Raw genomic sequence first — 12,633 nt, 5'->3', positions numbered from 1 at the left:
ATCTGACTCAGACAAAACCTGGGGGCTACAAATCCAGTTGAGCTGGGACTGGTTAGTAGCACCCAGTTTTTGCACCCTCCTGCAAAGCCTGACACAACCTTTCTCTGTGCAGCTCTTCTGTCTGAGCTGCTCTGAGAAGGAGTATGGCAGGCTGGCAGCCTCTGCCCTGCAGAGTGCATAGGATCTTTATGTATAAAAATAGCCTTATAAAGAGAGTCATTAGATTAAATGGGAAACTTTGATTCCACTGATGCTAAAGCTACACAGTGATCTTTGCCTCATAAATCCTGTTTGTACAAGAATTAAGGAAGAGAAAGCTCACAATAAGAATATAAACCCAAATATTTCCTGTTTTGGCAGTTTCAGCAGCCTTCTCTCCTAGTTTGACTTACATTGCAGCGGCAGAGAATTACTTCCCTTTTTATTGGATACTGTCAAAAAATACAATGCTGAACTATGGTTCATTAAAAGGCAAAAATACAGGAGGGACTCTCCCATTATTTCCATTGTTCAATGCAGGGCATGCAGCAAAGAAAGAAAAGCCCAAGCAAAACTCCAGCAGTGTAACTCTAACTATTCCCAGGGCTTCACTGAGACCCCTGTCATTACTCATATCCACATCTTTTGCTTTTAGTTGCAGGAAGAAGGAGAGTAAATGGTATTAAACACAACAAACATTGGCAAACATGACTAAAATACCTAATCCAATGTAAGCATACAGGAATCTGAAACACTGAACAGCACAGGAATGCAAACAAAACAATTTATATGCATGCAAAACCAGCAATAACAACTGATCAAGATCTCTTTTTTCCCTCATTTATGGCTCAGGAAAATTCTAAACACTGCAAAACATTTTCAAGTCTTTAGGATGCCATAAATTGGTTAAATGTTGTCTAATAGCAGATGCCTATAGCATTGGGGATTGCACTAGATGACCTTTTGAGGTCCCTTCTAACCCAAACCATTCTGTGGTTCTGTATTGTCCACATCTGAGCTGTCTTTATGTCAATGAGGAGCAAAGGGCAGTTACCCAGAGCAGCACTTCAGACCTGTTTTAAAAGTCCACCCTTGCAGGAGATGGATTACCTCCCACAAGAGCTTTTTCTCTATCTCAGCTGTGGAAAGGGTTTGGATTACTCAGACAAAGCCATCCAAAAGCAGGTGAGATGAACCTCTCCCTATGTTTCTCCACTGAAAGCACAGGTTATATTGGACTGAGGTGGACACTCAGAGCAGAACACAGACAGCTCCTGGGCAGCTGTAGAAAATGGACAGCTCTGAAAGGAACATGGAACAAGAAATCAAATTGTCTCACTTATAACTCTGGGGGCTATGTTTGGAAGCCATAATGCAGTAGATGCACAGCTCTATCCCTCCCTTAATGTACAGGCTTGGGTTTCCCAGGCTGTGTCTCCATCCTGCCTGTACACTACAGGAGGGATAGAGCTGTGGATCTACTGCCTATTGACAGCAACAAGGCTACAAAACACAGAAAGTTCCAGTATAAGGGACAGAAAGGAAGGTGAGAGGCTACATAGTCTCTTCTCCTACACATCACATACATAGTTTTGGAGGAGCTCAGGACCAAGTTGTTTGTGAACTGTAGGGAGAGACCCTCCTATCATTTAGTCACCAACAATTACCTTAAATCAAGTCCTTTTCCCTTAGAACAGCTAACTCAGCCCATGATTACTGTGCACAGCCCTTTGACATTAACCCTGAAGCATTACTTACAGGCTCTCCCTTAAGGTGCATGGAGGATCTCCACAGTGCTCTTTCTCTCTTGATTTTGGGGAGGAACCAAGATGGGCACCAGTCAAAAATTTCACATGAGCAACTTTTTTCCCATACCCTCCCTCAATGAGTCAGGCAGGCTACAATTTTGAAATTATTCTGGTTTTGACAAAGATTAATGAGGAAGTAACTTTATGAACCAGACCAAAATAGTGTATCATTTGCAACTGCCATTTTCCAGCCTTTTTTTTTTTTTCTTCCCCCTTTCTGGCAGAGTAATGGATATCAGCAAATGAATTCTGGGCCCAGATTTCCAGGACTTAATTATAGGTTGAATAATGCCTTAGGTCTAGAACATTGAAGCTATTTTGGTGCTCCCCAGGAATTCAGTGCCCAAATAACTTTGAGGATCAAATCATTTTTACACTACAAATGTTCCTTCTGAGATCAGTGTAAATATTTCTGTAGATCATCTGTCAGAATATGGCCCTCAGAATGGCACCCACCTTAAATATCCAGCAAAAGTACTGAAATTATGTACACGTCTTTGGTTAATAAACATGCTTGGCATACAGGAGGGTATCTGCTAGCTAGAGGAATTTTAACAGACTGGAGAAATGGATTGGCAAGAATCTCATGAAGTTCACCAGAGGAAAATGCAAAATCCGGCCCCTGAGGAGGAATAACTCCAAGCACCAGTACAGGATGAAACTGGCTGACTGGGAAGTAACTTTGCTGAGAAAGATCTGGATCTCTTTGTGGAAAACAAGGTGAACATAAGCCAGCAACGTGCTCTTGTGGCAAAGAACACCAATGGCATCCTGAGTTTATTAGCAGCCAGTCTTGCCCACAAGTGAGGGGAAGTGATTCTTCCCCTTGACTCAGCCCTGGCGAGAACACATGCAGAGTGCTGTGGCTAGTGAAGAAATCCCAGAATAAAAGGGAAACAGGATTCTGGGATTTTGTTCTCCACCAGATGCCTTACCAGTCAAGACTGAGATATCAAATCCATTCCAACCTGCTTCTGATCTCTGCTGGCACAGTATCAGGAATATGCCTCCTATTCATGGCCTACATTTGCTCTAGATAAGTTTAATAAATATGACACATTTATCAAAAGCAAAACATTCTACCTCAGTAACACACACACACAAATCACTGTTCATTTAGTAGCTCTGAGATCCCAAAGACAGAGTGAAGTCAGTCTGTCTTCCAGGAGTTTATCTGCATAGAGAACTGCAGAGTAACTTAGGGACTGATGTCGGCATCCTGAATACCCTACAGCTTTCATAGCCTGAAAAAGGAGACATAGGAGCTCTTATCTTTGCAAGACAGTAGTTTTCCTGCAGAAAAATAGAAAGTTCATTTGCTGGATGTGACAATGGATTTTCTTCTTGCTCATAGTGCTGAGAAAAGTGTAGTTTGTACTGGCAAAGCGAAAGTGCTGGTGAAAAGTGTAATTTGTGTTCAAACATGGATAAGGTCAAAAATCTGTGAGTGATTATTACAGTGCCATGGGAACATGACTCACAGCAGAGACTGTTAAAAACTTCTGATTCATTGAGCAGCCAAACAAATATTACATTCCTCCCAACTACAGCAGAATCTTATTTTAAGTTTGACATTTTAAATTGTACTTTAAACAGACCATTGGTTTGGGCAGACACTGCAGTTTGCATGCATCTTTGTGTCTGTGGGAGAGAAAGCAAGGTAGCTCTGGGCACTCGTACTCTGCACCTCAAGTGGATCCTGCAGATACTGCCAGTTATTGGATGAACCCATGGAATCTGTCAGTCCTTTCATCATCTGCCATCAGAACCACCTGATACAGATCTACTTCAAAGGAAAACAAAGGCTGATACACTGCTTTACAAGGACATCAACAGGAAGAGTAGGAGGAGTTTTACATACACTCTACTAAGCACCTGATACCTTTCCAATAGCATCTGCCACACCATTTCTCTTACAAGCACTGTCAGAACTTTCATTTATGTTTCACTGCTTATGTTTAAACATCCAGATCCATTTATTGGAATAAAACATATCCATTGCTTTTATCAGGAATATCATAGGTAGTTAGGGTCATTGCTACTACACCAAAGGAATTCTAAATTGGAGTTTGACTCTCATTTAGACTCTGGTTTCAAAGATCTAGGGCTGTACACCAGGCTTAGTTCTGTCCTTAGTCTTTTGGTAGAGTCCAGTCCAATCAGCAACTAGGAAGTGCTGGCGTGCATGTTGTCTATTTAGTTGAAATGTCCCTGCATGTAATTTTCCAGACAGCTGTTTCTCCAGCAGCTACTGGTAGCACAGAAGTGGCAGATCTCACTGGCTCACCATAAGACCAGGCTTGCCCTCCAGAGAGCAGCCATACCCCTGCTGTTTCAAAAGCAGCTCTAGAACAAGTTCAGAAAGCTGGCAGGCAACAAGATGAATGTAGCACAACGTTCATAGCACCTAAATTACACAAAACCTAAGGGAATCATATACTCTAACTGAAGAAAGTCTCCATTCATTGTGGGACAAATGAATGAAATGTATTTTAGCAGAACATATCCTTCACAGCACTAAACAGGGGAAAGTCTGTAAAGTGATGCCAGTAAGAACATAAGTCAGACCAAGCCTCCCCCGAGCCTACCATCTCAGCCTTGAGAGCAGCTCTGCTGTAGCAGCAGAGGTTTACAAAGTCACAGAATGGTGATTCTCAACCATCTGGACATGGTCTAGGTGACCCTGCTTGAGTGAAGGTGCGGGTGGAGTGTCTGGATCAGATGCCCTCCAGAGGTCCCTTCCAATCTCCAATAGGATTCTGTGCTTGGTCCTGTGACAGTTAATATTCCTATGGGTTCATTTCTCCAGCCTCTGAGGCCACTCCAAATGGCAGCACACCCATCTGGTGCATCAGGCACTCCTCTCAGTGCTGCATTCTCTGCAGATTTCCTGAGGATGCACTCTTTCCAGGTCATTAATGAAGATGCTATACAGTGTTGGTTGCAGCATCAACCTCTGGGACACACACTAGCTAATTTGGTCCAGCTGGACTTTGCATTGCTGATCAAAACCTCCTGATCTTGGCAGTTCAGACAATTTTTAGTCTACCTCACTGTCTGTTTATCTAACCCATACTTTGTCAGCTTGTCTGTGAAGATGCTGTTGAGAGCCTTTATGTAGTTGAAGTAAACAGCATTCACTGCTCTCCCCTCACCCCACAAGCCCATCACCTCCCTGTAGGCTGCCAGGTTGGGTAAGCACAACTTTCCCTTTACATTTGCAATCCCATGTTGAATACTCACTGCAGATGGTTTCCAGGATTAGTTGTTCCATCTTGTTCTCAGGTCTCAAGGTGTTGTGCTTTAAGCTTTTCCCAGAGCCTAAAAGCCCAATGGAACAGATTTAGGTTGCTTCCCCTGCTCCCCTTTTCCTTGTAGGGAAAGCAAATTAGGCAGGAGAAGAGAGAGGTAAAACCATGAAAGAAGAGTCTTGCATTGGAAATAAAAAGGCAAGTTTAACAAAAATAAAAGGCATTTAAGTAAAAGGAAGGTTACAAATGTATAAGGAAAAGGGATAAATAAAAATATATACAAAACCAGACACAGCTGGCAAAGGATTCTCTAGCTGCAAGATGGATTCTCTTTGGATGCAGTTCTCTTTGGATGCTGGTTAACAGCTCACAGCAACAGCAGCAGAGTGCCAGAGAGCCAAGGACAGGAGAGAGAGTAAGACATGAAAGCATCCCCTCTTAAATAGGGTTGTGGACAGGAAGTGGCAGTGGAATAAACTTTGACATGGGCACCCCTCCCCCTGGGAGGGAGCCAGGTTTCTTTGCCCACCTGGGGCTAGGGGCTTTTTCAGCCCATCCCTGGGCTGGGCTTAACCTAGCACACAAGGTGAGGCTGACCAGAGGAGGTGGGCAAGAAGGAAGTTTTTTTCATCTCTTTGGGCTATATATGCAAAAGAAAGTAGTTTGTGCTCATCTAGCTGAATAACATTTCCCACCTTCTACATTTTCAAGACCAAAGAGCTGTGGGTAGGCTTCACCCCCACTCCCCATTTTGAACCAAGTCATGGCAGTGACTGGCAGTGCTCCTACCCTCTCCTGGAGAACCAAAGAAAGCTGTAAACTACCTACAGGCAATGCACAAATCGGTCCTGTAGCCTGAAAAATGTTCTGAGACTTCAATTAGCTGAGGCCATGGCTCCCTTCAGAGGCACAGCAGGTTGCTGAAGAGCCTCAGCTGCTCGCCCCAACCCATGTGTTATCAGGAGGGACTCCTCTTGGTGTGCTGGTGCCACCGTGATTTTTGGCACAGAACGTTTCAGTGACCTGCTCAAGCACTCCATTACTAACTGTTGTGTCACTACAACTGTCAACCACATTTTTTGGGGACCAAGATGGATGCCTGCTGGCTAGGTGTGGCCATGCCACAAACTACAGCATGAGCCTCTGTTGGTGGGGGGATATTTAACCAACAGCAGCTGCTGAGGCTGCCTGGTTCCTGTGCTTCCCTGCTGCTTGTTCAGTCCTGGCCACTGTAAACACTTGAGCAACAGTCCAATAGTGGTGGTGGTTTTTAATTCTGCTCTCTCTGCATTCAAAAAGTGAGGATGATTTCAGAATGAGTGCATTTCTGGCCCCTTTTCCCATTTTTCTTCTTAATCCCTGCAGAATGACAAGCAAAAATTTGAGTGCACATAAAAGGCACTGAAAAGGTCCCTGCTCAAGATCCTACTGTTCTGGCAGCTCCTTAACACATTTTTAACTGATAACAACGCTGTGATTGACAGTTTTGATAACTCTGTGCTGTAGCTACTGTGAAATGCAAGATGTAAGACTTTCTTTGGGTCTGTGTTTAGAATGCTGGCTCTTTGGTTTGGGATTTGGGGTTTTTTTTGTTTGTTTGTTTTCCCTTTGTTGACATATCTTTGAGCTGCAAGAACAAAGCAAGCTGAGAGCTGTGAACACCACCCTACATTGGAATCACTCAACATTGTGCTCGACCTGCTTCTCCCTAGGAAGATCCTTGTAGCTGGCTTCCCAGAGAGCCAGCAAAGAAACAAAAGGCAGAGTCTGTAAATATTTGTGCTCATTTGCCAGTCCTCATTTTAATTCCTGTTTCTGTTTTACTGCTAAAGCAGAAATTTAGATTAAAATAAGAGAATTACGTTTTCATGTCTAAATGTCCAAGGAAATGAAATAATGACAGTGGATCATTACTCACAGTAAGCAGAACTCCACAGAATGAGCAGGATGTCTGGAGCCAGTCACACAGCAGCTATGAATAAATGGTTCTCAGAGAGATTCAGGGTTGCAGAAGCTCACTTCTGATGGGCCCCAATGAAAAACCTGATCCAAATACTACTGAGCTTGGGTAAATCTTGTATCTGATGCTGGTAGCTGAAGCTAAGCTCTGTGAGATACAAAGGTAGTGTTTGATTCACCATCAAAACACTAACTTGAGGCTTGTTATAAAGAACCATTCCTGTAAGCTGAGCTGGGGAAGATTCCTAACAGTCTCCAGGAAAGCAGTTTAGCAGGGAGTTTGCAGCTGAATAATCACCATGATGGCCACATTTATGCTCCCGAGGATCTCAGAAAAATGAGATCTTGATATATCTCTATGGAGTTGATTGAGTGCCCAACAGATACCATGAAGTGACTGCCCAAAGCACAGATTTGTCCCATCCTTCTTTTAATGAAAGCTGGAGATGTCTCTCTCCACTTTGTTTATATTTCATAACCTCTTCTATGCTGGAGATGTCACTCCCAACAAATTATGCAGCCAGCTATAGCTGCTAGCTTCAACTGCAGAGAGAACAGGCATTTCAAGTGGAACACAACCACAACATTTAAGCACGCAGTGGTAGAAGTTTCACAGTGATAATGAGGAGCTGCACCTGCCAACTAGCTCCACTGTAAAGGAGGAGGCAGTCCCTGTGAGACCCTGGGTTCAGGGGTCTGTAATAACAACCTTGTTTGGAAAGAAACACTTGCTGGGCCATGGCTGCCTGTGGGATTCCTGCCCTTCACTCCACAGCCTGAACTGTTGGGCAGGTTCATGGACACATGCTTTTGGAGCATCCTCTGATGCAGTAATACAACTTGCTTTGGATTGCTGTGGCTCCTTGGCCTGACCCTCCGTAAAGTTATGTACCCACCTGCTCATGTACTCCTACCAGAACTCCTTTCCAATTCTCATTTCTTAGAGAAAGCACATTATTAGAAAAAAAAAAAAAAGATACTGTTATACTAGCTAGAGATTGCACAAGAGGTTATTGCAGAGAACCTGAGAGGGGAAGTAATCTCTGTTAAAGCAGATTGAGGAGAAAGGGCTGAGAGGAGCAAGGCAAGTTCTCAGGCTTGCAAGATGCTGTGTAGGCTCCTGTTTAGTTGGGGGACACCTAAGAATGCTCAGAAAGTACATTTTCCAGCACTGAATTCCAGATCATATTAATCAGCTTAAAAGCAAACCCCAAGCTATTCATGCATTGATAACTGACTTTTTTCCTCCTTTTTTTTTTTCTTTGTATTTTCATCATATTATTCACTCAATACCCTATTGTGGGTTGGTTGGTTGGTTGTTTTTTTCACCAAAACAAAAGATACACCAGACAGAAGAATTAACTCTTTTAAATGACTCAAAGGAAATGAAAAACAAACAGAATGCACCACAAAAAGGTTTTCCCCCAGATACTTACACTGTAATGACATACCAAACTATTGCAACCTGATTTTTCCATAATATATGCTATCCTAGGTAACTGAAGTCAACATTGCTCCAGTGAAGGCATCCATACAGCAAAGACTGCCAAAGTGATAAAGGAAAAAGGTTATATGGGAAAAAAAAAAAAAAGGAGAGAGAGAAAAATGTAATAACAGCATTTGTTGGACCATATCTTACCAGGAGATCTGATACATTACTAATAAATTCCTTTACTGTATGCTTTGAAAAGAATCAGTGAGATAAAGAAGGGAAGAATGCAGCCAAGGAACAGTGGCTGGATAGTAATCTTTGCTTAGAATAATGTAAGTACAATTTCTAATGGATCTATCAAGGCATCTGGCAGTGTTGTTGTAAAATAGGTTTGGTGTCCCCATTTTCACCCTCTGTTACCTTGAAGGAGTTTATAACTTTGCTAACTTGATTGCAGCTTGAAAGAGAGTCTTATTTTCCTGTCCTGTTTGTTTAACTTTGGTTAGTAAGTAATAAGAAAGTTCCTTCTGCCAAAAAAAAAAAAGAAAAGGTGGAAAAAAAATGATAAAAAATAGCCTAGGGCTTACAAGACAATATTTGGCATTGTGCATTCCAAAGTTTTCCTTGGTGTTGTCTACTTCTGGCCAAAGACTGAATTCTCTATCTTCTGTTTCCTGACTCTCACATGGTGTGCCTGAAGAATGACCTCATTAAACTGAAAGCAAGAGAGGAGGAAGCAGTTAATGCAGGACAGTTAATTCTTGTGCACAGTCAGTATGTGATACTAAAACCAGTATAGAAACAGAGAGCTTTCAGGAAGAAGAAATGTTTAAAACTAAGCCCACAAGGCATTATAAACCACTGCACTGGTGTGCAGTGTTAGGGGTTCCTGTTGGTACTGTGAACTTTACAGGATCTGCTACGTTTCCAGACAGCCACAGCCTGTACCAGCTGCAAAAATATTAACAGTTCTCTGGCCATTAAACAGCAGCACAGATCATCTCCTCAGAGGTGTAAAATCCTGGACTGCTCAGGAACTGAGGCTATAATGACATCCAGCAGTTCCCCCCAGCTAATTACGGCAGAAAGCTGTGGTTTAATGCTTCTGCATGGAAAGGGAGAATGGTGCCTGGATGCCTTCCTATGCAGCCTGCCCTAGATGATGCTGCTTTGGCAGGGGGGTTGGACTCGATGATCTCTGGATGTCCCTTCCAGCCTCTAACATTCTTTGATTCATTTTAGCAAGAAGAAGAAAGGAACAGGAAAGGCAGTGATCAGCATATATGTGGTCCCAAAACCTCACCTCGACCCTTCTTGTGGCAATCCTGCTGTGCAGCAAGGCTCTCAGGAACCTCCACAAGGGGAAGAACTCACAAATAGCATCTCTGTTAAAATGACACTGCTCTTTCTGCCTCTGCAGGGCCCTGAGGGGCAGCACTTCCAAGGGCACAGGGAGGAGGCAATTATAAACAGAGCGATGCTGGGCAGGACCCACAGTAAGAACGATGGCAAAGTGAGATGGGGAAGATCCATACCAGGCCATTATAGCTTCTGTAATAGATTTATTTGTTTGTTTTTGAAGTTTATTTGGTTTGTCTGACGGCAGTCAATTAAATTATTCTGCATGGAGACAAGCAAATAGAGCTGGCATATATTCTACCAGCTAGAAGTTGCATCTCATGACAGCTCTGGTCACAAGGAAGAAGGTATCTCAAATACAGAGAAGTTAAATATCTATTTATAAATAATCTTACACTAGTAAAAAATAAAAGTGATCTCCCAGTGAGAAAATCTGAAAGGTGGGATGCTGCTTTTCTTCTGACCTACCCAGAGATTGTTGGGTTTTTTTCTCACCCCAAACATTTGTTAACAAAATCAGAGGGTTAGCTGTATGACATCTTCCAGAGAAAGGTGGTGTAGGGCAAAATTAAGAGTTTTCTTATTGATGATAGCAAACATAGGACACTACTGCCAATTGTCTGCAAATAGAGAAAATGGAAGAAATTTTCTGTGGCTATATCAATTTTTTTTTGAGGTCTTAAACCAATACATTAAAAGTTTGAAATTTTTTTCTGTCTGGTAAAATGACTGCAGCAATTAATTAAATTGTTACAGGGAAGCACTTGGCTTCTTCATGCTTCTGGTGAATAGAAGTATAACAAAAAACCCACTAAATGTTAAACTATGTGATTTATAAGAAAAGGACTTCCTATTCCATCAGATTTACTTCCTCCTTCATTCCTGTGGAAAGCAGCATTCAGGCTTCCAGTTGATCATCCTTTCTTCAGTAATCACAATTTCAATTAGCATTTATCAACATTTGTACTTTCTCAGGAAGAAAAAAGTTAATCAGCCATTTTCTAGCCTTCAATCAGGCAATGATTGTGTTCAAGATAAGGTCAGTTAAACCACTTTGGAGCTACAAAACGTTCTGTAAATATGGGGAAGCTGGGGGAAATATAGATTTTATGATCAGCCAACAGATTGCAGAATGAGAGATTTCACAGGCAACAGAGCATTTGATAGAAAATGAGGTTGAGAAGTCTCAGAGGAAGACAACTCTCCACTTGAAGCTAGCCAGCCAGAGCCAGCCTGAGCTTTTCTCCAAGTACATATACCATACAGATCATATGCCATCACCAGGAAAAGATGGTTAAAACATGATTTTATCCAAGAGGTTTATAGGATAGGTAGCTGACTTGAGAACACATTTGTGTGGAACTGTGATTACTAATGGGCTGGATCACCCTGTGTCAGAAGAGTGTGGTAACAGCCATAGCAATGCATGCTGATGCCAGCCAAACCTCCTACAAGCAGGATGAGCAGGAAGCCTGAGGCCAGTGCCTTCCCTGTAAGGACCTGCAGCAGTCAAGTACTTTGCATAGAGCGCTAGCCCTGTTTAGGCTCAAAATCTGAAACACAGATTACATTACCTGTTAAAAGCTCTACCACATGATAATTAAAATCAGTAATTCTTGCTGCAAAACTTGCTGCTAGATGAAAAATGCTCTGTTATGTACTTTTCAATGTTCTCTAAGAACGTATCAGTGCTGTGGCAGGATTGCTGCCTTTGCTTCTGGCATGCTGTAAACTGTATTGGGAATAAAGGGAGATGCTCAATACACTGTGATTACTTTTAATTTCTCCTGATTTCTCAGTTATCAGCTGTACTGAAAACTTTCCTTCTATTTCCTTTATTCTTTTTGTGGAGATTTTAAATATTAATTAATGAGGTGAAATGTCTATAAAAGGAAATGCAACTTTTTCTCAGTAAAAGTCAATGAATATCCTCCTTGCTTCACTGAAGTTTCATAAGAATAGTTATATCTTACTTACTTAGCTATTAGGGAGATAGTACAGCTCAGATTAGGAAAGATAAAAAAAGCCCTTGTCATACCTTCAGTTAAATTGATTTCCTACCATTTATTCAGAATGCCAACACTATGGAGAGCTTAATCTTGCTGCAATATAAAGAGGAGCTGTTGGAGTCTGTTACCTATAAACTCTTCATTTCATTGCTAAATGTTCATTCTCTCAAGACACAATTAGTTGCTTTCATGTTTTTAATGGAGGTGTTTTTGTGGTTTGTTTTTTTTTTTTTTTTTTTTTTTTGAGGTGCCACAGCTCAACAGTCTGTGCCAGGAGAAAATGCCTAACTCTTTACAGCACTGGAATCTAGGTAGGAGCTAAGTGGTTTGAGCCAATTGGTTTGTCCTCTTGGGGCAAAACTTTCACACAGTTGTAACTGACCTTTTCCTGCAGCTCCAGTCCTCCCCCAGGCAGAAAATCTGGGTTTCAACTAATCATAGAATGGTTTGGGTTGAAAGAGCCTTTAAAGGCCATCTAGTTGACTCTCCCCTACCATGGGCACAGACACCTTCCAACAGCCCACGCTGCTCTGAGCCCCATCCAGCTAAGACACATTATGCCCCATAGCCACACAAATGGTGTTCACATCTCTAACAAACAAATGATTTATCTTTTCATGGAGCCCATACGAGCCATAGATCCAGACAAAAGAGTAAAGTACCCCTTCTCATGCTGCTGTGCTTCCCCACCCCTGACTGGGCTTTGGGAGTCTGCCTTTGAAGAGGTGATTTGGTACAGTCAGCATGGGTTTACCAAGGGCAAATCCTGCCTGACAAACCTGGTGGCCTTCTATGAACAGGTGACAACATTAATAGATGAGGGGAGAGCAACTGAT

Source organism: Indicator indicator, chromosome 12 (assembly GCF_027791375.1).
Source record: "Indicator indicator isolate 239-I01 chromosome 12, UM_Iind_1.1, whole genome shotgun sequence".
Taxonomy (NCBI): Eukaryota; Metazoa; Chordata; class Aves; order Piciformes; family Indicatoridae; genus Indicator; species Indicator indicator.
This window is presented reverse-complemented; position numbering follows the sequence as displayed.